The sequence below is a fragment of the Carassius carassius genome, chromosome 5 (assembly GCF_963082965.1).
Source record: "Carassius carassius chromosome 5, fCarCar2.1, whole genome shotgun sequence".
Taxonomy (NCBI): domain Eukaryota; kingdom Metazoa; phylum Chordata; class Actinopteri; order Cypriniformes; family Cyprinidae; genus Carassius; species Carassius carassius.
This window is the reverse complement of record NC_081759.1, coordinates 37,714,575-37,738,929: the sequence shown is the minus strand read 5'-3', so window position 1 is coordinate 37,738,929 and position 24,355 is coordinate 37,714,575. Positions and strand designations below refer to the sequence as shown.

Sequence of the window (24,355 nt, the reverse complement as noted above, 5' to 3'; positions counted from 1 at the left end):
AAGATAAAAAATTATGTTTTCACACGCAAAAAAAAACTGTTGTCAATGGTGAAAAAATTGTAATATATCGCAATATTACTGTATTATATTTTAAAATAATTCGTTTGATGTTCTTATGTTCTTTGCTGTTCAGCAGATGAAAATGTGGTGCTTTATCATGAAAACCAGGACAGAAGTGCCAGAGATGGCATCAAATGATTCTAATATCAATAAAGGTACTCAGTATTCATGTTCACATTCATTACTTCTCAAACCATCTACTTCTCTCTTGCTCTCTCTCTTTCTCTATCGCTAATGGCATTCTATACTCTTGTGTATCTAAATGCTTTTTGTCACCTCACCTCCCCATCTCTCTCTCTCTCTCTCTCTGTCTCTCTCTCTCAATCCTGTTAGGCTAAAGTATCTGGGTGTGCTCATTCTGGAGGGCTTTTCTGAAGTGTTTCTAATTCTGGCCTACGACTCAAGTGAAAACGCTCCGTCACACACACACACACACACACTGCAGTGGCTCACAGCTCCATTTAGCTGATGTGTGTGTGTGTGTGTGTGTATGTGTCTGAGTGAGTGAGTGATATGAGAGCTAAAAGCTTGTCCTTCAAAAACTGTCAGCTCTGCTCAAGCTCAAAACAAATGTTTCTCTTTTTAAGTGTGTGTGTACGTGTGTCTAAGAGAGAGAGTTTATCAAGCAGTTTATCAAAACTGATTTCATTATTCCTATTTATACATAATAAATGGTTATTGCATCGTTGTTTTTGAGCAAAAACTACTCCAATGTTCCAATGACATTACGCAAATGTTGAATAAAGCCTGAACTAAAATAAATTGATATCCAGTGGAGAGTGAGCTGAACACATATGGAGAGTGTAGGTGTTTGGGTTTGCTAAGCATGAGGGTTAATCACGAATGTGGCGAGTGAAGCAGAGCGTGAGACACACAGAGAGAGAGGGGGACAGAAGCCAGTAAGACAGGTTTTAAAAACAAAAGAAAGGTCCTTCACAGTTAGTGATGCTGCTAACCGAGATTATGAATTATGAATTCCATACTCTGACAAAAGCATCAAGTGAAAGCACACACATACACACACACAATGAGAGATGGAAAAGGACAGTTAACACATAAATAAAGAAAGAAAACAATACAGATTGTTTTGTCCTATAAGAAATGACAAGTCCGGATATTTCAGTCACTGTGATAAACAGTTTCACACAGTTGCTGGAATAATGTTCTTCTAATATTTAGTTTTTACTAAGAAAGCCCTAAATAAATACAGTTTAACCAATTTAGTCTATTAACAACACCACTACACTAATTTACTATAATGTCTTTAAAATGTTTAAAATGTTTATACACATGCACAGGCCCTTATGACACAGACACACATACAACACCTATAAAGGCCTGTAAATGCTCTCCAAGGCAATGCTGCATTTATTTGATGAACAATACAGTAAGATAATACGAACTAATGAACTAATTTATTACATTTATTACAACAACTTAAAATAGATATTTTCTTTAATATATCTAAAATGTAATTTATATTAAATTAAATAATAATAATAATAATTATTATTATTATTATTATTGCCGCTCAATGATTTACCATGAAATCAGTTCATTAAACAAAAGGTACAGACATACTGTAAACATACACACACACACACCCACCCACACACACACACACACACACACATACACACTCCTTTCAGATGAGGAACATCTGTTTGTTTGGCTACTGTTAAATCACTTATCATTTATCTAACACGCACTCGCACACACACATATACACAAAGACATTCATGTATATACACACCCCCTACAGGACTAATCCTGTAAACAGAGAATCCAGCATTCATCACTAGCCAAACATTATGATCAGAACTAGGCCAACACATGATATGTGTGTGTGTGTGTGTGTGTGTGTGTGTGTGTGTGTGTGTGTGTGTGTGTGTGTGTGTGTGTGTGTGTGTGTGTGTGTGTGTGTGTGTGTGTGTGTGTGTGTGCGCCTGCTTAGTAGCCTATAATATATGCTGGCATCATTATGCTTGAATTAGAATAAATAATGAGTGGGGAAAACATTTTATACTGTCTCTGAGTGTTTGTTTATAGCAGCAGGGGAGAGCACAGAAAGAGAAAAATATGTCTGAAAGGTATGCAAATTTGTATGCGTGTATGTTTGGAGGGCAAGCTTCAGTGGTGTTGTGCAACTGGCTTTCATTTCTGGTCAGAAGGACACACGGCTCCATTTGTGCCACATTCACCGGACGTCAGCCTCTGATTATTTCCGAAGGCAGTCATGCCGATTCATACATGAAAGGGATGTAATGTGTGTCATGCACACGCACACACACACACACACACACACACACACACACACACACACACACACACATATACTGTATAGATTCCCCTGATGAGCAACAGACAAATAGGATTTTTTGCTTCCAATTGTGAAATTGCTGACAAGGTAAAAAATTTAGGAGTCAATGCTCAAACACACACACACACACACACACACACTGTGCTCGGTTTAGGCAGCCATAAAGGCAACATCTAAAAAATGCAAATTTGTTAGGGCTAACAAAAGAAAAGCCACGGAGAGAGATGAAGTGACAGAGAGAATGTGTTGATGTGTGTGAGTCATTCACACTGGAGACAGTCGCACACTTTTTGATCACTAAGAGACTTAATTAGACTCTATTCTTGCTGTCTGTCTCTCTGTGGGCTGAACGTAACACTTCAGTGCTGATAAGGAGCATGAGGAGAAAATCATTCTCTCCCCCTTCTCTTGTTTTTTCCCCTCTCTTCGTCTACAGTGTGAGTATGAACTGAGAGAGTTTGCAGGTGTCGCTACTAATGACATAAATCCATAAACCTTTGCAATAATAAAAAGCCAATTTCCTTCATTGGCCCGCTGATAATGTTTGAGAGTAAATAAGCACAAAACATGCAAATCTCATTTCCACCAGAGAACTGATCACATCACTTGTGCCAATCTGATACTAAGCGGTGAGCAAATAGCTATTGCAACCCAGACCTAGAATTATTGGAGCACTCCAGATTAATGAGACAATGCTTCTTCCGGCTGTTTGAATCGGAGTGGCCTCATATTAAAAGGCAGGTGGGGACGCGCACCTGCGGTCAGAGAATGCTGGGAGGAAACTCTCCTGCTCCCTGGGGTTGACTTTTGCACTTTATTATTAGATGTCGCTGGGTGTGATCTCCATCTTTACACTCTCATCCAGCAGGTGTGCATGTCAATAGAGTGATTTACTAAACAACGCAGCTCACAGGAAACGGAGCCTTCTGCGCTCTGATTGGTTACAAAAATGTACAATCACACAGAAATCCCTCAGAATGGGATTATCAAAAATACACAATAAAAATCAATTAAATCACACAAAACAATACAATACTTTTCAGAATAAAAAAAAATTATTTACCAAAAGCCTAGTAAAGATTAATGCCTAGTCATGATTAAACCTTGAAAAAAGATTTATGAATGTATGCATCACATTTATAATTGAAAAAGCATTATAAATGTATTATATAAAAAAAATAATTATAAGGCTTAAATGTTTGCTATATTCAAAATGAAACAGTTATTTTCAATTTACATAATTTCAGAAAAATAAATATATAAGTACATATAAAAAGCTTAATAATTAAATAGCAAAAAATAATAACAGTGATGAAATTATCCAAATTGTTGTTAACTTCACAGAACACGCATTTGCATGCACAATAAAATAATATTGAAAAACAGCATTTACATGCATGTATATTGTACTAAACCATACAAAACCAATTTAAAATCTGTATAATAATATAATACACTTGAATTTGTGGCATTGAATTACAAATGGTTATTAATTCAAATAAGAAACACTTAAAAAATTACTGTAATATTCAAGATATTGCAAAAAAAGTGTTAGGGTTAGGTAAAAAAAAAAAATCTATTTATCTCCAGATCTGCATACAAAATGAATACACAGCTTGAAGCCTAAAGTACAATAATTACTCAAAAGTAACATTTCCAGAGAGAACAGATTAAAGAGGTTTTAAATAGGCATGCTTGTCTAAGTGAGTTGAAAAACAGTTTGAGTTTTGACCCAGAGCCAACTCCTCTCTTCCTCTGTATTCAGTGTCTCTGTGCACTAAGTTCCTCTCCCTCGCTTGAGCGAGCACAAGACACAGCCATAATCGACAACCATAACAAGCCACAAACACTTGACAAAAAAATGGTCAGAATCTGTATGTGTGTTGAGAGAGATTGACCTATAGCCTATGTGCTTTGCCCTTAAACCTTTCTCAAGTCCTGTTTCCATTGGGAGCCTTCAAGACAAAAGAGTGACTAGTCATACCCACCTGACCAGTGATGATGAATATCAGCCCCAATACCACACACACACACACACACACACACAATTCTCTCTAGGGTTTGGATTCTATCATTATCTCTCACCTTGTCACGGTCAACCTGAAAAGCATTATCTCTCTCTCTTTCTTTCTCTCTTCCTATGACACTCTCCCTTTCTCTCTGATCATCGTTTCTTGCCATTTCTGTGCCAATACCTTTTCATTTCTTTCTCAATTGTTCTTTCATTACTTGTTTTGAATTGACTCTCACCAAGACTAGAGATCAGAGGAGTGCAGCAATAACACATTTGTCTTTGCTGACTAATTAAAGGACAGGGTGACATATACATCACATCTGGCTTCTCTGGAAAACCATCCTTCAAACTCGATTCTCCTTCATGAGATGTGGAATCTGAGGTGACCGTTATGCTTGGGGACAGACTGGGACAGCCTCTTTCAGTCTGGTATTTATTCAGCTATGAACTCCTGCTCTGCATTCTGAAATACTCAATAAATTGTCCTACTGAAACTCTGCCCCAAAACTGTTACCTTTCGAAAAACACAAATCTGAAACACCCTGGCACAGTAGTGAATTTTTTAAACCAGGTTAAACAAAACACAAAACACGAATGTGGAGTGATTTTCCATGTTGGAAAACAAAGTGTATCTTGGGCCCGGGGGAAGTCTGCTTTGGAAACACTTTTAATGCGTCAATTAAAAAAAAGCTCCATATAGCGAGGTCTCAGTGCCATATTAAAGTCATTCTTATTACCAGATGTCTCCATTTTACTGATCTCAGACCAGCGTTTATCCCCTCTCCCCGAGAAGCCATTTCTCCCTCCTACGCACCCACTCTGACAGAACCAAAGAACGAGTGAGGGAATAAATTAGCATTTCAGAAAGAGAGGGAGAGAGAAACAGCGAAAAACGGGAGAGACGAGCGATCAAGTTATTCTCAGGAGATTGGTTAAGATGAGCAAAAACAGAAGGGGGTTGCATACATACCTACACAAACAATTCCAACCACCAAATGTACAAACAACATCAACATGAGAATACAAAAGTACAAAATTACAAGTCTTTAGTGGAGAATGCAGAACACAGGAAGTGCATCTGCCTACAGGTTCACCAAGGAAAAAAACAGTTCATTATAGCACCCCACCCTGTGCAACTCGCATGCTTTTAACAGTGAAGAGAACAAACTTGCACCATTGTTTTGTTCAGTCATGCATCGAAGATATTACCCAGCTCCTTTTACCCAGAGCAGGATTCTCAGTTGTGTTGCTCATGTCAGACCATCTACCTGGACCATTAACTAGAGATTTTGTATCTGAAGTGACAGTACACTAATTGCAGGGACAGTGCCTCTGGAGTTTCCATGGGTTTGGCGTCCTGCTCAAGGGCTCAATGGTAATAGAACAGCACTGTGATCTCAGTTACTCTCCACTTCATGGATCACACTCACCTGGGACCGAACCCTCATTCGCCACATTACCGGTGTGGATCAGTACCCGCTAAGCTAATCCCCAGCCCAATCGTGCCAGACCTGCATACTAATGTCACAACCGCAGCACCTCCTCCGAGTGGCGTATCTCTACGAGCTGGTGGACAGGAATAAATAAACTCGACTGCAGCTGAGTCCGTTTATCTGAGAGCAACAGCATTCCGGCAAACTAATGGAATGTTTAGAATCCAGAGCCCGTGGGGATGTTCCGATTCAAATTCCAAATGCGTTTATTAATTCTGCTCATAAATGAAGTTCCCCTCCTTGCGGCGTATCGCAAATGAGATCCCTTTCCATAATTTGTCTTTGTTGAGTTTCACAGTTCTGCATTGATCTAAAAGACCCTGCGACAAAAGTCACTGACAGAGGCAGGATTAGAGGGACCTCATATTTCTAATGCGTAAATCACCTTTGGAAACGCTCCTGTTTGACACCTTGGACATTTTCAAATGTTTGAATACAAGCTGCATTTACCACCGCCTGCAGCAAATCGCAGGTTTTTTCTTTTCTTTTTTTTTTTCCACATGTACTTCTACTCATATGATGGACTGGAAACCATCTACAACCTCTACAAATCACAGGCTTAGACATTTTGCTCTAGAAGTCTGGCCATAAATGCTTTCATAAATTCAGCCGTTCATATGTTACTGAGAAGCCAGAGGTTTTTGAATGAGAGTGGTTCAAGTTTAAGCATTTTTAACCTTCTAAACATTTTGAAGCCAACTCATACTCCTTCACATTTGTGAATAACTTCTTTCTGCATGTAGCATAATGTTGCTGAATTTCATATAATGAGCCAATTCAATTAAGATTGAATTTCAGATCTAACTTACAGCATTGTCCTCTCAGCCTTGATCTCATGAGGTTCGAAATAAATATGTCAATAATTTCATAAACTGGAGTGAGTTTAGAGCTATTTTGGAAAAATATAATTTTCATCTCTGTTTTTATCCCAGTGGACACTTTGGAAGAAAACTCAATGTAAAATAATATTATGAAACACATTTAAAACTAAAAGCTGTTGACAGTTTCATTTGTATAAAAAGCTCATGTCAGCCTAAAAAGCTCTCTCACTGTGAGACTATATTTGCTTTCTATCTCTCTTTTTCCCTGTAGCATTCTCTCATGTTAAAGAAGATGAACGTTTTCATTTGAAAACTCATTATTTCTAGGAACGCACTAATATTAATTGAATTCTGGCAGATAAGCTACTAATTTTTGAATGTTATGGTGAATAAATGGTTGATATTAAAATTATATACCATTTTGACTAAAATTCTAATTAAAAACAATTATTTAAAATGCTACTAGTGAATTCAGGCATCACAATGTTATCTATTGTACAGTAGAACTGGGGTACTCGGACTTGTTCTCAAAATGGAACTCTGACATATTTGCGACAGTCAAATCATGTGTAGCATAAAAGATAAGTAACAACGTAAAATTAAGTTAACAAGAAATTAATTAACATCTCCCACTCAAACTCAATATGAACTCAACTGGGACTAGACAAGGTGGACTTGAACACAACACTGTAATACAATATATAAAAAAAAGTTATTCATTTTGGGATTTGCTCAATTTTACATTTAACAGTGTTGTCAAATCATTAGTGTTTTTAAAGATTATGTGTGTGTTAGAGGGCAGCAAAAGTAATAAAAAATACAAATCTGGAAAATGATAATGTACAAAAAAATATTCAGTGTAAGCTAACATATACTCAGTATCAAACTACCGTTCAAAAGATTTTATGGTTTTGAAAGAGGTCTCTTATGCTCACCAAGGATGCATTTATTTGATCAACAATATTATTATTTACAACCCGAATTCCGGAAAAGTTGGGACGTTTTTTAAATTTTAATAAAATGAAAACTAAAAGACTTTCAAATCACATGAGCCAATATTTTATTCACAATAGAACATAGATAACGTAGTAAATGTTTAAACTGAGAAATTTTACACTTTTATCCACTTAATTAGCTCATTTAAAATTTAATGCCTGCTACAGGTCTCAAAAAAGTTGGCACGGGGGCAACAAATGGCTAAAAAAGCAAGCAGTTTTGAAAAGATTCAGCTGGGAGAACATCTAGTGATTAATTAAATTAATTGATATCAGGTCTGTAACATGATTAGCTATAAAAGCTTTGTCTTAGAGAAGCAGAGTCTCTCAGAAGTAAAGATGGGCAGAGGCTCTCCAATCTGTGAAAGACTGCGTAAAAAAATTGTGGAAAACTTTAAAAACAATGTTCCTCAACGTCAAATTGCAAAGGCTTTGCAAATCTCATCATCTACAGTGCATAACATCATCAAAAGATTCAGAGAAACTGGAGAAATCTCTGTGCGTAAGGGACAAGGCCGGAGACCTTTATTGGATGCCCGTGGTCTTCGGGCTCTCAGACGACACTGCATCACTCATCGGCATGATTGTGTCAATGACATTACTAAATGGGCCCAGGAATACTTTCAGAAACCACTGTCGGTTAACACAATCCGCCGTGCCATCAGCAGATGCCAACTAAAGCTCTATCATGCAAAAAGGAAGCCATATGTGAACATGGTCCAGAAGCGCCGTCGTGTCCTGTGGGCCAAGGCTCATTTAAAATTGACTATTTCAAAGTCAGCAAGCCAGCATCTCTGATGGTATGGGGGTGCATAAGTGCTTACGGTATGGGCAGCTTGCATGTTTTGGAAGGCTCTGTGAATGCTGAAAGGTATATAAAGGTTTTAGAGCAACATATGCTTCCCTCCAAACAACGTCTATTTCAGGGAAGGCCTTGTTTATTTCAGCAGGACAATGCAAAACCACATACTGCAGCTATAACAACAGCATGGCTTCGTCGTAGAAGAGTCCGGGTTCTAACCTGGCCTGCCTGCAGTCCAGATCTTTCACCTATAGAGAACATTTGGCGCATCATTAAACGAAAAATACGTCAAAGACGACCACGAACTCTTCAGCAGCTGGAAATCTATAAAAGGCAAGAATGGGAGCAAATTCCAACAGCAAAACTCCAGCAACTCATAGCCTCAATGCCCAGACGTCTTCAAACTGTTTTGAAAAGAAAAGGAGATGCTACACCATGGTAAACATGCCCCGTCCCAACTATTTTGAGACCTGTAGCAGAAATCAAAATTGAAATGAGCTCATTTTGTGCATAAAATTGTAAACTTTCTCAGTTTAAACATTTGCTATGTTATCTATGTTCTATTGTGAATAAAATATTGGCTCATGTGATTTGAAAGTCTTTTAGTTTTCATTTTATTAAAATTTAAAAAACGTCCCAACTTTTCCGGAATTCGGGTTGTAGTTAAACTATTATTTAGTTTACTGATGAAGTTATTTCATCAGTTATGCAGAACTACTGACACTTAAGTCACATGAAATATTACAATGAATGGACTGGAGGGCAAACCTGATTTTCAGCAGCCATTTTTCAATTCTTCTGTCACGTTCCTTTAGAAATCATTGTTACACGCAGATTTGGTGCTCAAGTAAAACATTTTATCATCATTAATATGGAAAAAAGTAACAATGCAAAAGTCTTTGCTTTCACATCCACAATTTAATGCATCCATGCTGAACAGAACATTGTTTTATTTGATGTTTTTAATTGAACCTATATTAAAAATTAAATCTCTAATTTCATCTAATAACTAATACTGTTCAAACCTAGTTTTTTATGCAAAGCTACTCACACTCTAGTCAGAAGAAAGTCATGTTAAATCAAACTCTCCGTGCACCAATCAGAGAGCTCTTCCAGGACAGACACTCCATTAGCACCTTGGACAGCACCACAACACACAGCTGAAAACTGAAGACGCAGCACAGCTGGAGTCGATTCATGCTCGCCAGGCTAAGGCTACACAGGACGACAAGTACTGTCGCTCTCTTCCTCTCCTCCAATCTAGCAGAAATGGATGAGTCTAAGATGAAGCGTCCAAATACACATTCTCTCAGAGACACTCCAAATTCTTGTTCCACCTCCTCAACCCCCATCTCCTGGAGAACTCCTGACGAGTGTACAGACACACAAGGAGCTCCCATAGAGCACTATCAGTGCACTCTAGCACGATAGAGACTGACCCATCGGCTACTCCAAAACCTCTTCAGTGTGATCGGTCTCTTAATACTAAATAAACTCCTCTCTGCAGCGTTTCCACCGTGACCCCGATGTGCTTCATTCAGTGAATGTCCTCATTCCTGGCACACATTCATAATAATCTCTACAACAACAAAAACACTTAATGTCAAGCATGCAAATGGTGGCTCTGACAAAAATTCATAGACTAATAGAATTTCATGACGTGATATTTCAACACTGCCACATTTCTCCAAAATAACATGCTGGATGAAGACAAAAAGAGCACTGCTTCATTAATTATGCAGCAGAATGTGAAAATATATATTTATTAAATAATACAGAATATGAAATTTAAATGAGCAGCTTTATGGGGCCAGTGACAAAATCAAGTGAACAATGTTTCAGCGAGATGGTTTTATATTTTCTCTTACAAAGACCCCTCATTTTTCATTTTTTTTTTTATTGGCGACCCCTCTGATTAGGTGCGGTGAAATGACTTTTTAAATTATTCAGCTGTTTGCATTTTCTCAGCTTGATCACAGTGACATTGCTACTGATGTCATTGCCATAGAAACTGAGGGTGTCATTGTTGTGAGGTCACATCAATTCAAAGGGACCCAAACACAAAAGTGTCTTTATAATACAGGCTTTGCATTGAGCAAATTCGCTAATTTGTGAGAAGGAATATCGGAACTGCCAAACATTTTTGTGAGTGTATTGGGAAAACTGACTTTAGCTAGAGGAAATGAAGCAAATTAAATGAGAAGAACTGTAATAAAATATTTCTTATGGTCCAGAAGGCTAAGCTTTCTTAACAGAATCCATGTCAGAAGCATTGAAGGGAAACAGAATGTCAGTGGAATCAGATCAGGTCTACAGGGCTTTGGATCTCACACACAAATCAGTCACAGATCTTTGGCTTAGCAGTTACAGGTGATTAGGTGAGGGCTTTACAGGCTTAAGGCTTCTTTAAACACACACACACACACACTTACAATTACCCCTAATCATTCCACAACAGGTGGCCAGTTGGAGTCCGGCCTTGAGGTGAGCCGTTCAAGTGCCCTTATTATAGGTTAACAAAGCACCTGCAGTGGCACAGATGAGAGCCTGACAGGGCCCATTTTAAAGGCTGTCTCACTGATAGCAAACTCTTTCCCAAACGCCTAATCATCTCAACGCACTAAAACCCAATCATACTTAAATTACAGCTTGGCTCAAGAACTTCAGATTAGAGGACTGTGTTGTGACAAAAATCTGCCCATGTGCTTGATTAATCACTCAATGGGCTTCATCAATGCAGCCAGAGAGCTTTCTTTAAGAAATGGTTGTTACAGCAAATGCTCGCCATTAGAGAATGACAAGTGTGAGTATCAGCTAAGAGAATCATCAAGGATTTAATATTTACAATCACAGTGATAAATTACTTCAATATCACCTTAGTTATGCACACTAAACCAGATTTCAAAAGTACATATGGTGCTCTATTAATGCATTTACATACTCTGTGATGGTGCATACATTGGAAGGCCATTAATAATTACGATGAGTCATATACTTGTAAATTTTAATTATACTTTTTTTTTTTAAGTGTCTGCAACTTCTTAAAATTAGCTTTGTTAAGCTTGTCATTTATTCACCTGCATGTTCTTCCAAATCTGTAGGCATTTCTTTCTTTGGAGCAAAAAAAAATATTTTCATGTTTTTTTTGTTTTTTTTTTTTCTCTGTATGCAATAAAGGGGTGCAAAACAACACTGGATCATACTGACTTCCATTTTACAGACAAGAAAGGATGCTAGTAATATAGGTTTTGGAACAAAGTGAGAATGAATAAGTGACAGATTTTTCATTTTAAACTGAACTATTTCTTAATCCCTTTTTATATATAAGATAAAACAATAATTGGCAGAGCCTAGCAGTGCCATCAAGGACCCCTAGGGGTCACAGACCCCCTGCTGAAAACTCCTGGTGTGTCATCAACAATTTGAAGTGATTGTCAGAGATACAGTACTACCTGAAGGGTTCAATCCATCTTTTGTCAGTTCCAAACACAATCCACCCACTTATTCCTATGATTTCCTGTCACCTCTCCACTGAGCTGGACAACCTGCTTACTGTAGATGGGCTGCAGGTTCACACCTCAGCAGGGGACAGCTTCACTCTCGAAGGTTACTGTGACCCATCGTCAGTGTGGTGCCCTTGAGCAAGACACCTGACCCCAGGTCGCTCCTGAAATTAGCGTTCTGTATGCAGCTTTGGATAAAAGTGTCTGCTAAATGACAAGTAACCAGCCACGGCACCCTGCTGTATGATGTTTCTTACTTTGCAAATGAGTCTACTGATTAGAATAAGAATATATTCCAAAATGTCTCATCAGTATGTTAATTACTCAAAACCTGCAATGTAAAATGTGTAATTAAATCAAGCTGTACGGCCATGTCTGCTGGCCACTGTTATGGGTGCTTGAGCTGGACAATGCGTCTTTTTTACCCATTGTGCTGAAAGGCAGCGTAACCTTTATAAAATGGATGGAAATGTGTGGCCTGACCTATGGAGTGAGATGACACTTTTTTGCCAACATATTATGCCTTTTTAATCCTTTAGAAATGTGCAAATTAACAGAAATAGATAGAGAGATACATTACTGTTTCCAATTTGCCAACTATCAAAAACAGGGCGCACAATACAAAATGCAATACATTCACATAGTAAGGGTAAAACGCACAGAAGGTTAAACCAATAGAAAAGGCATTTTTACAGTCTGCTGTGACATATGTTAAATATCATTCAGACATAATATGTTTGTGCTGGAGGATAAAGCAGCGTAGACAGAGAATATTTGCTTTCCATCACGTAAAATAAAATGTGTTGTGGTTTTTCATGCATATCAAATATCTAGGAGTGAAAAACCTAAAAACATGAATATAATCATTCCACTGAGCGCGGCCGCTCGGTCAATCTGGTCATCGCTGAGACATGTTCTACATGCTCAATCTTACTCACATTATTCACATATTGGAGGAAGACAATGAGAATGATGAGGGTCCATGCTTCTCAACTCACACATATCGGAGACTTAATGAGGGTGCCTCAGAAACCTCATTTATCACACACTTCTAGGGCTTATTTTTAGAAGAAGACAGTTCGTATAATGAATTAGTCTAATTGAACAAGGTATGTAATGTTCTCTTAAAAAACATCAACAAATAATAAAAAAAACTAAATTGAGATTCTGTGTTCTGGAATTCTGAGAATTGTGCATTCAGAATGACATCAGTCTACTCAAAAGTCTTTAGGACTATACAATGTTTACTACTATACTACTACCCTATACAAGGGTAGTGTAATAAGATCACTTATTCCAGATTTTCAAATATAAAAACATATAATACATTAATGAGTGTTATTTATATATATATTATGTAGTTTAAAATGTCACAGTCTAAACCACTGATGTTAGGGAAACACAATATTAAAATGCTAATTATAATTTCATGTTGTGGCTAATGAATCTAAAAAAAATATGTAAATGAATTTTCTAAATGTTGCAGGTGAATTTATTTAATTTTTACATGATTATACAAATATTCACTTAGATATTTACTAAAGACTACATTAAGAAATGTTACTACATCACAAAGGCTTTTAAACATTAATCTTAAATGCAATCTAAATGTAAAAATGATGAGCAAACAATTATTTAGGATCAACCAATACAGACAAATAAACAAACATCTTTAATATTGGCTGAATCCAATATGTTACTCGCATGTCATGCATCCCTACTATAGACAGATGGTAATGGTTAGAGTACATTATGTTTTCTCAATGTTTATGTGTAGAAACATAATCATAATGGTATCATAATGGCACAGTAGCAGTCACATGTCTTGTGCTTTATACACATGCACAACTGCATAGTAAAAGAGATCAATTAAGCTGAATTAAACATTGTGTGGTACAAAGGTATGAAGTCACATATTGAGGTACACATCTTTGATCGGCTGTTAGTTGTGTCCTTTGAACTGAACATATTCACCAGCTACAATGTCAAGTGATATCTCACTTACAACGTTAAGATTAACAGCCTGTGTAGTCCAGTTCACAGGGCACTACCCAGCTATTGGAAATAATCCTGTGATTAACAGTCACCACCAAAGCCAAGCCACAAAACTGTATGATAAAACATTCTGCATCTATTCTGACATTGCAGTTTTCTCTAGAGTCTCAGGGATAATATCAGTCCCAAGCTATAAGGCTGAGAACTAAAATGAAGAACAGACAGAAAGGATCAAGAAAACAGATGGACATAAGAGGCATGTGAAGAAACAGAAAGAATAAGGTTGAGATGGTGGGATGTGGAAGGAATTTTAGCTCACCGTTACTGAGATGGAGTGTGTTTGGGGAGGGGGAAGGGGGGTGGTCAAGACTGTGAAAATTACCACCTTTCTAAGAAAGACTACAATCTATATGAATGGCATAAAAGGCAGGGGGCTTACAAAGTAAAGAGTGTATAAGAGGAGGATAGGGGAAGTAAAGAAGGAGTGAGATTCAAACTGGTGTCTGATAAGAGGATAAGAAAAGAAGAATGGGGGGGGGGGGGGGGGGCGGGGGCAGAAATATAATTAACCAAGACCAGAGCTCGGAGTCCCAGCATGCATCTATATTAAAGGAAAGGGCTACTGTACTGTGCTTCTGCATTTTCTACTAACTGTAAATAGTGTTTTCTTGTGAACACTGCTCTGTAAACCTCATTATTTTTAATAAATAATTCAAACAGTTTGAACATACTAATGAAGCTAATGAAAATACATAAGATCTGAACCAACAATAATGTCATTGCTGAGTTTTTCAATTCATATAAAATTATAATTTATCCTTTCAACGTACAATTACAAATTCCTCTTCAAAATAGCTTTTAGTGTAATATTAGGTTTCACACTTTTATTATAACCAAAATTTCCAATGTATTCAGCAAGAATTTGCTGAATACATTGCCTTTTCTAACCTTAATAAGGCCCGAATAATCTTGAAGTATTTAGATATATGCAGCAAAACACACTGGTGATTGGTCCCCTGGTTATTGCTCATCAGCGCTTTAAACTGCACTGAAGTATTAAGCAAAAGACACTCTGCTGGTATAATTACCGGCTGTGTGACTGGCAGATCTGGGTTGGGAAAGTGCTGCTTAATCCCCTGTTTTCCAGTACAGTATTAATCCAGACATGAGGGAGTAGTGCTAACATGCTAATGTCAAAGCTGAGGCCAGTTGACAACGGTGGCTAATCTGTAATGAGGTCCAATATATCCCCCCTTGTGACACTAAATCACTTGACAAAGCTTTACGTGAGTTTGTGATGGTCAGAGAGCAGTATTGTGGTATTAACTGACATAATTACATAGTTGCAGCTATGCAAACAAACTAATAACTAAATGCTAAATGAACACAGCTTATGAAGAACAGAGAGATTAAATGCTAAATGAAGGTAGTTTACCTAACCTTTCCACTAGTGATTATATTTTGGGTAAAGAAAAGGTAGTTTACAAGAACAGCGTAACACATCAAATCGAGGAAATTCTTAAATGCTTAACATGGCTTATTTTCCTAAAACAACAACCAGGGATTTTCTCACATATTTCTTTTGTCATAAACACTATCCACTGCTAAAATCAAAGCACCATAATCAAAATGGAAAAACTATATTTTTACATTAAGCAGTTTTAAAGAAAATGTTAATGATTTGCATTCTTCTTCGAATTTGGTCTTATAATATCTATTAAGTGTTCACACTTGGCATCTTTTTTGTCAAGAAAAAGTTGACGAGGGCTTTTTCAAATAAAAAAAATGCTTGCAGCGTTTCGGGTACAAATAGCAGCAAAGGGCGTCTTTTGTTGCTATAAAAACAGTTGCAACAGTAAATTAGTATGTCGTACAGAAATGTTTAGAAAGTTGGCCCTTGCATAGGCTTTTGAAAGTTATCGGGGAGGAGAATATCGGTTCACAACGACGTTTTGGGGTGTGCGACATTATGCAGGGAAGGAAGCAGTATGGTGTTTACAATAATTTAATACAGGAGCGGCATGCACGGTTTGCGGCATATTTTAGACTAGATAGAGTTTTGTGCTCATATCATACAACTCCTTGTGTTCTTAAACTAGTACAATCTTGTTGTTTTTGTTGTTATGGAAACAACTCACTACTCGCTTGTCATTGGTCAGCTGTTGAAAAAAAGTGTTTAACGTCAAGGTTTTTTTTTTTTTTTTTTACTTTTTTCAACTTGAAAAGACGCTCTGAGCTGGAGAAAAAGATGGCGGTGGTGGACTTTTAAAAAGTGCTAAGGACTTTTTTGAAAACATGGTTTACTCCATAGAATTATAATGTAAAAAAGATGCTGGCAGTTTAAAAAAAGACACTAAGTGTGAGCATAGCCTTAAGTTTTGATAAGAGTTTTCTTTATAGCTGTTTTCGATGGAAAAGATACAAACCATTAATTTATCACATATAATTTATTTAAAGATATGGTGCCCACACATATTATCAATAAAGCGACAACTGCTTCAGCTGTTAGTCAACAGATTTGAGATAAAGTTCAAATTGGTTTTCTTTTGAAAAATGTTTCCATTTCATAAACACAGAAATGCATTTACGAATGTAAAGTGTGTAGGAAAATATTTTCAAAATTGTGATTAAAATTGAAATCAAAATACTGAACCAAAAAAATTTTTACAGTATTTTTTGTCCGTATTACACAGCCCTAATTTGAAGTTGCTCAATCATGTGTGTCGGGTGACAGCTGAACTCTCCTGTCCACATCCAACTGGACCTTTCACATGCACTTTTCAGCTGAATTCTGCATGAATTCAAATTTAAATGGGTTCAAATGATATAAATGTGCATTACTTATATTCAAAAGTATAACAGCATTTGCCATTCTATTATTAGACAGAACTGTTGAACAAGACCGTAAACTAATGAAGACAAAGGATGGGTGCTCTTGTGTGTCTGCACATCGGCTGATAAATCGGACATCATTGGCCCTGGCGATATATTGGTCAAACACTACTACCAACACCTCACTAACTGACTTCAGGCATTTGGTAAATATGTATTCAGCATTGTTTAGATAATGGTTATTTTCAACTGAAAATCAATTGATTACTGTATCTACAAGTAGTTTTTTTTTTTTTTCAAAAAAAATGTTGGTTAATAAATGTTAAACGTCGAACAATAGTACCCCAGGGCTGCACTAGCTGCAAGCCTATGATGTATTAGCCTCCCAAGCCGGTGGAGCCTGTCAGAAAGCTAAGAACTCTCAGAATTCGCTCTCTCCCAGTGAGCGTGGCGTTAATGAAAGCTGAACGCAGTACTGTACCATTTGCTGAGAATGGGAGAGCAGGCAGGAACCCCTCCGGGTCTTTACCTCTATTGTTAGAAGAGGGTGAGGCATAGCAGGGGGTTAATGCCAGCGTGGGTAGCTACCATCCCTGCTAAACCTCGACATCATAAGGAGAGAGAGAGACAAAGATAGGGACAGAGGGAAGGGTAAAAGAAAGGTGTGCTCTAGCGTATATTTTTAGACATACTGTAGATGAGAATATGAGTAGCACAAACATCTAATGCCAAATATGCCATTGCATTAATGCCTAAATGAGTCATCAACAGATATGTCAATAACTCTAAAATGCTCTGGACCTATGATCCCAATCCCAACAATCCCTACAAAATGAAGAAATTAGCTACCAGAATGCAAGGCCTTCGAGCCAAAGTCAGACCCTTAATATCTGTTATCCCGGGTAATAGAAATTCCTAAAATATGGACAGGCATACATATTAATTAAAAGGTCAGGATAGAAAAAGCAGCCAAATAATAAGGCATTTTATATTCAATTCAGTGGCATTTTCTAATAAAGTAGGCGGTGTCAGGTTTTGCATTTCAGAGATATTTTACCATAATAACGAGACTTTAGAATAGGTCACAACAATTTCAGGCTAATTCACCTACGGCAGACTGACATATCAAACACACACTCTAACCATTTTCATTTTTTTAAGTTATTTTTACGCCTTTTTATTCATATAGGACAGTAGAGAGATGACAGGAAATAACTGAGAGGGAAGCGGGATCAGCAAAGGACCTTGAGACAGGAATCAAACTCGAGTCACTGTGAGCACAGTTGCACTATATGTCAACACACTAACCACGAGGCTATTGGCACCAACATGCTCACAATTTTCTAGCACATAAATACTGCATGTTCATAGTTGCCATTTAGCACCTGCTTTTCACAACTTACTGTTAGCCACTTGCTGAGATAATGCGCCTGGAGCAACCTGGGCTGTCTTCCTTGACGGCACATTAGTGTTAGAGCAGGACTGTGATTTCTGTAACCCAAACTTGGATTTATGTTGTAATAAATAAAAAACTCTTATCCACTAATGCACCGGCACCAAGCTAAACATTATATATTATACCTCCATCGCACATACTGTTTTTAGACATGCTGTTTAGTATAAGTCAGAGTTCGAAGTGGGCTGTAACTCGCTGGTATGGATACTGGCAATGGACCTCAAATGCTACTCTCTCTGTATACCTGTTCAACCATGTAGTGTGCCCTGTTCCTCTCACTTTAAACTGTTGGTATGACCAGCAAAAGAACATTAGCATTACATTTAGTGTATACTTAATCTGTTCAAGAACCCTCAATTCTGCTTGTATGCAGCAAGCAAATTGTTAGAAAATCTTAAAAATATAAAGATCAGTTTTCCTCAGCAAGCAAATAGAGAGCAATAGCCTATACATTAAGTAGCAAAATTTAACCAATTTATCATGTTTTTGGAGATTACTTGCACTATGTCTTCTATGTACTGAAGCCTGCCTCTAAATATGCGTTAAAATATTTGTCCTTAATGCGGTGAGTTTTAATGCATACATTTTCTTTATAAGGAAAGACATAATGTTTAAATAAACTACTACATTGTTTATATTTGCAAATTTATATTTTGTGTGTGGTTTCTTAGTGTGTGTCGGTCATATTTCTGAAAAATATTTAAATGGGGGCCCTGCAAATGTTAAATTAGATTTTCATTTGCAGAAGGATAAAGCTTTAAAATTACGAGCAAAAGCTATATTAACAAATAACCTTTTTAATAAGCATTATTTAATTCACATTAAAATGATCTGTTAATCATTATAATTATATACGTTTTAAGAATATATTTATGCAAATAAGGGGAGTGCCCTGGTATTTTTGCTTATAACGTCAAGAACACAAAATTATTTATTTAGTGTTCAGTTATAAGTACTACAGTACAAACACTTATCCTCTGGTATAATCATAAAAAAAAAAATCAAAAGCATGGTCACTTAAACTCTCGACCAACTCTCCCAGTGTTACCAGCGGTTTCTCTCCAGGGCACCTGAGTGAATAATGTACAGATATGTCGCAGAACACTCACACACACTGACGGAGAAGAGGAGAACAACACATGAATAACACCAGATTCGAGCAGCTGGTGGGGTGGTCTGTATTCGAGACTAAATCTGAGAAAATCCCGTCAAATCTAAATATTTACCAGTACAATTGCCGAGACGTGCAGGTAACCCGGTCGTGTGCGAAACAGTTCTCGGTGAAATCTACTCATTCAGACCCGTCCGCTGTATTCTCGGACATAACTCTTGAAATATCTATCACAATTAAAGAGTAAAAGACCGTAAAGGTCGCATTCAGTCAGTCAAGCTCACAAGCAGCGCGTAATTGGTGTCTCGTGCCCAGTCGATACTGTCAAGAATGATCTGCGCGCGGTGACGGCGGGAAAGCTCGACTCTAAAAACGAGAAAGTGTTTCGGCGGATGGATGGAAACCAAAGCCGTTTAACGGCTGCCTGGTTGAGGATGTCTGGGCTGGGAGAGCCTCGGATCAGTTACACAGATGTGCTGCGCAGGAAAAACGACCGAGCTTCTTCTCAGCCGCCTAATAACGGATTTTCCGTTTCTTAAAGGTCTCCTTAAAGAAAAAGAGATGCGTTTCTTACGCAACGGACCGCAGTCATTCGTTTGAGAAACTGAATTCACGTCTGTATTCAGCGTATGACACCCACCAACACACGCAGTTATTGAGAACCGTTTCTGCTGCTTACCTTCGTCAACGCTGAGCATGATTCAGTGTAAAATCCCCGGATAGTTCTTTTAATCTCTGCTAGATATGTGGGGAAAGGCTCCGGCACCGAATCCTGGCGTTTATCCTTCAGAAAGCAGAGCGCCTCGGTCGGAGACACGGTGGCTCCGGTAAGGCGGCGGGAGCGCGGTGCTCGGTTACCGGGAAACGCGCGAGAGCGGATGCTGATTGAAACGGGATGCGGCAGCTCATATACACAAACGCACACGCACGCGGAGAGAGCGTCGTATTCTGAACGGTTAGGATTCAAATTCAAGTATTCACGGATTTTTCACTGTCTGACACGTTCAGCATCACCGGGACGTACCATTCAGCGCTCGTGAGAAAGGGGGTGTGGCAGCAGGGACGGGGAACGGGTGGCGCGTGTCTACCGGCGCGAGCGGCCGACGCTGCGAGCACAATCTCAGTCCGACCAGAACGCGCGCCGCGGAAACATCCACAGAGTGTGACTGATTTCCTAATAACACCGCTGCTGCTCTGGATAAACACTGTTAATAATCGTTTAGGAATATGTTTTGCGGTCTAGTTAGATAAACATCTACTACAGTAATACACATGTTATTGGAAAAGTACCTCTAGTTATTTTAAAAACATATTGCAGTTATTTAGAGAGAGAGATTTGCTTCATGCATTTCGGTGTGCTTGAGCAGTTTGTGTCAGGGCCCTTGCTTTTCTCACAGCGTCAGGGACCACATAGCTATATCATCCCCACAGGCAAACACCCAGTAAAACCCTAAATCGCCTCCAATGTGCCTCCAATGTGGGTACCAGCCACTGCACAAGAAAATGATTATAAACATACTAAATAATTATGTTAATAAAAATGCAAAACTGCAGGAAGGTTTGAGGTCAGGTTTGGGGATAGAAAATATAATTAGCTTTGTATAAAAACAATGTCGATGCAATGTCTCCACCATGAAACAAACAATATGTGTGTGTGTGTCTGTGTGTATTCAATTTCATATAGTACCTGTACATGAATAATTGGAATTTGATGATATTAATGTGTATGTGTGTGTGTGTGATTGCACTGGGAGATCAATATGCTCTAAGACTTAATGGAAACAAATCTGTTGTGTTTGGAAATCAATACGTATATCTATGACTCAACGGGAGCAATAGGTCAGAGTAAATCATACTGTATACATAAACGCATTTTCCAGTGTGTTGCATCTTTTTTAAGGTTCTAAATGCATAATTAAACAAACTCTTTGAAGTCAACAATAATAGGCTATCCCTCAAGCCTCATTCACACCACCAATGACAGCCACAAAGTGACCCGAGCTCATTCATGTTCAATAAGAGCAGTATAAAAACTGATTTGATGTCAAACAGAATCAGAATGAGCTTTATTGCCAGGTATGTTTACACATACAAGGAATTTGTTTTCATGACAGAAGCTTCCGCAGTGCAACTGAATGACAGCGAAAGAACAAAAACACAGATAAAAAAATAAAATATAACAAGTAAATAAGGAATAACAGTATACAAATTTAAAATTGTATGTGAAGGTATATTCAGATAGACAGTTTTGTATGTAGGTATATTATGTGCAAATTTGAAGTGTAGACTAAGTGTGTGCAAGATAAATAAGTGAATGAGTGTATAAGTGATGTTTTATTAACAAATTTTGCAAGGAGCACACGCAGATAATTAACATGGCTAGTCCATCATCAGTAATTACAACATCTATCCAATCAGCTCAAGAGAGAACCCTTATAAATAATCAAAGCAGACTTACCTTCATTATCTCTAGTCTTTCAGCATCCCTCCACCCAAGCACGGGGAGGAATACTTGGCAGACCGCTCTGGGTCCGGGCTAAAAGCAGAGCTCGGATGCCTCTCCTCGGACAGCACGCCAAATACGCATAACCGTTACTGTTCATTATATGTAAGTGCGAACTCGTGAAATAGTGTTGTGTGTTCCACAGTTATTGTCAAGTGTTCATGAGATGGATTGCCTGAGGGAAGAAGCTGTTTCTGATTCTTTCAACCTTATCGACACCTAAGATGCTGTTTTATAACTATTATTACGGCACTAGAAGTAGGAATGTAGCAACAAACCAGTATAATGAGTGGTGACAATGCATTGCTGGCAGTGTGAACAAGACTTTATGACATGCATTGTTACACAAAGTAATGTGTTTCTGACCATTACTGCATCCTATGCCAAATCCCCATTGATGTTATTTTGCTGACATGTCATTCGTTTAAAAAAATCAAAAATTTCTAGATTGTCTACACATTTGTATTTCCAATCAGTCTTTTTGGTAACATTATAAAAGGAGTATTTTTATTCTAATATTCAGCTGCTTAAATCTATTAAAATGCAGTGTTATTATAAGATGTAAAAAGGGGTGTTGGGTTGTTCATTGGCATCCTCCAGCATTTCCTAGAAATGGCCCTGCCTACAGCACACACAAGTGCTTTAGGTACCTGCTAGATCATCGCAAAAATTCACACCTCTGTTTCAGATGATCACATGAAAAGAAAAATGGCTACATTTATCTATTCGCAAAATGATGCACTAGTACTTCAAAAGAAAGAAAGACGGAAACCTAAAATAAATACTTTGTATAAAACAAAATGCATCACAACATTACAATGTACAGTAAAAAAATATGGATAAATATCCCTTTCTCTTAAAGGGTTAAATCTTTGCTATAATTATCATCACTTTAAAGGAACAGTTCACCTAAAAATTAAAATTTCGTTTGCTCATCAGAATGAGAGTTCAAACATCACAATATTTCACAAGAAATCCATATAACTCCAGTCCATCAGTTAATATCTTGTGAAGTAGAAAACTATGATTGTATAAGTAACAAATCCATTATTTAAGCATTTTAACTTTAAACCATTCTTTCTGGCAGTCCATATTCCATAATAATGTTTCCTCCAGTGAAAACCATCCCCTGTTGTCCTCACCCATCACAATCACCAGACATATTTGTTTAGAACCGTTTTGTTTGAACGTGGTTCTCTTGTAAACACCACTTGATCTGTTCTTATTTCTCTCCTGATTCAGACAAGATTACCTTTTCACTGGAGAAAGCAATATTATAACTGGTTTGAAGTTAAAAATGCTATTACAAACATAGCAGAGACGTGTAGATTACTTGTGGATTTATGTTTTATTTTTTTCAGCTGTTTGGAATCTCATTCTGACGGCACCCATTCGCTGCAGAGGATCCATTGGTGAACAAGTAAACTCATCTACATCTTGGATGGCCTGAGGGTAAGTACATTTTCAGCAAATTTTCATTTTTTGGACAAACTATTCCATGAAGTTAGATGATAAAGAAATAATTCTTAAATAGACAAATTAATAATTTATAACTGACTAAAGTATCACTATGCAACAGTGGCATCAGCGGAGACATTCAGAGGGAGGCAGTGTCTCTTCCGCTTTTCTTTGTTTCCACTGAGCTCCTAAAGTGTGCCATGAATATGAAGAGGGTAGCAACGAAATATACATTAAAGTCACATTAGAGGAAGCAGAGAGATTGGCTGATTGTTCTTTTAATCTGATAACGCTTGTCTATTATTTTTGCATGCCTATACTAAATATTATGTTAGCAAAAAATATACCATTACTTCATATGGTTACTTGTTGACAGGTGCTAGGTAAATGCTGTTGCAAGCCAAAATAAATAAATAAATAAAAAGCACTTCAAGAATCCATCAAGAGGCATTTTCGGTGATTTTCAAGTTGTTAGCACCTCGTCATGCTTTTACCTACCTCTTATTTGTGACTGGATGCTTTTGACCATGTTTGAAGAATGTGTAAGGTAATTTTATGCAGACGAGGACATTTCACAGATAGGGTAGAGTGCTTTAAAATGGGTTAAATGCATTTAGCAGTAACACACACATGTGCCCCTTAAAATGCCCTCTGAAGTGAAAATGTGCATGTGCAAGATGTTGGACAATGTTTTTTTTTTTTCAGTGTTTATTGTGTTTTTCTGTGATGTGTACAGTATGTATGTGTGTGTATGCTGGCTAAATGGTCTAGGGGGAATAAGTTAACATTAGCATCTAAAAGAGTGAATCTGTGGCACTCTGAACACTTAGATCCATTATTTATGACAGGAAAATAACAGATGATTAGACTTCAGCCTGAAGATTAGAAGGCTGCATGTGTGTGTGTGTGTGTGTGTGTGTGTGTTGGCTTGTACTCTGACAACATGTAGTTGGTCTCTTAACTGATTGTATACAGTAGATTTCCCAGCATGC

At 37.6% G+C, this 24,355-nt stretch overlaps 1 protein-coding gene across 5 annotated transcripts in view; it reads right to left on the bottom strand.

Annotated features, from left to right (window-relative positions):
- The window catches only part of LOC132141544 (teneurin-1-like), a 139,967-nt gene extending 119,523 nt beyond the window's left edge, over positions 1-20,444 (bottom strand). For 3 of the 5 annotated variants that reach the window (XM_059551132.1, XM_059551135.1, XM_059551134.1), the window contains exon 1: positions 20,082-20,444. The gene's annotated coding sequence lies outside the window, so the exon portion shown is untranslated. Of the gene's footprint in view, positions 1-19,517; positions 19,620-20,081 lie in introns of those variants that run through there. The other 2 variants (XM_059551136.1, XM_059551133.1) reach the window with 2 other exon arrangements.
- Positions 20,445-24,355: the final 3,911 nt, after the last annotated feature.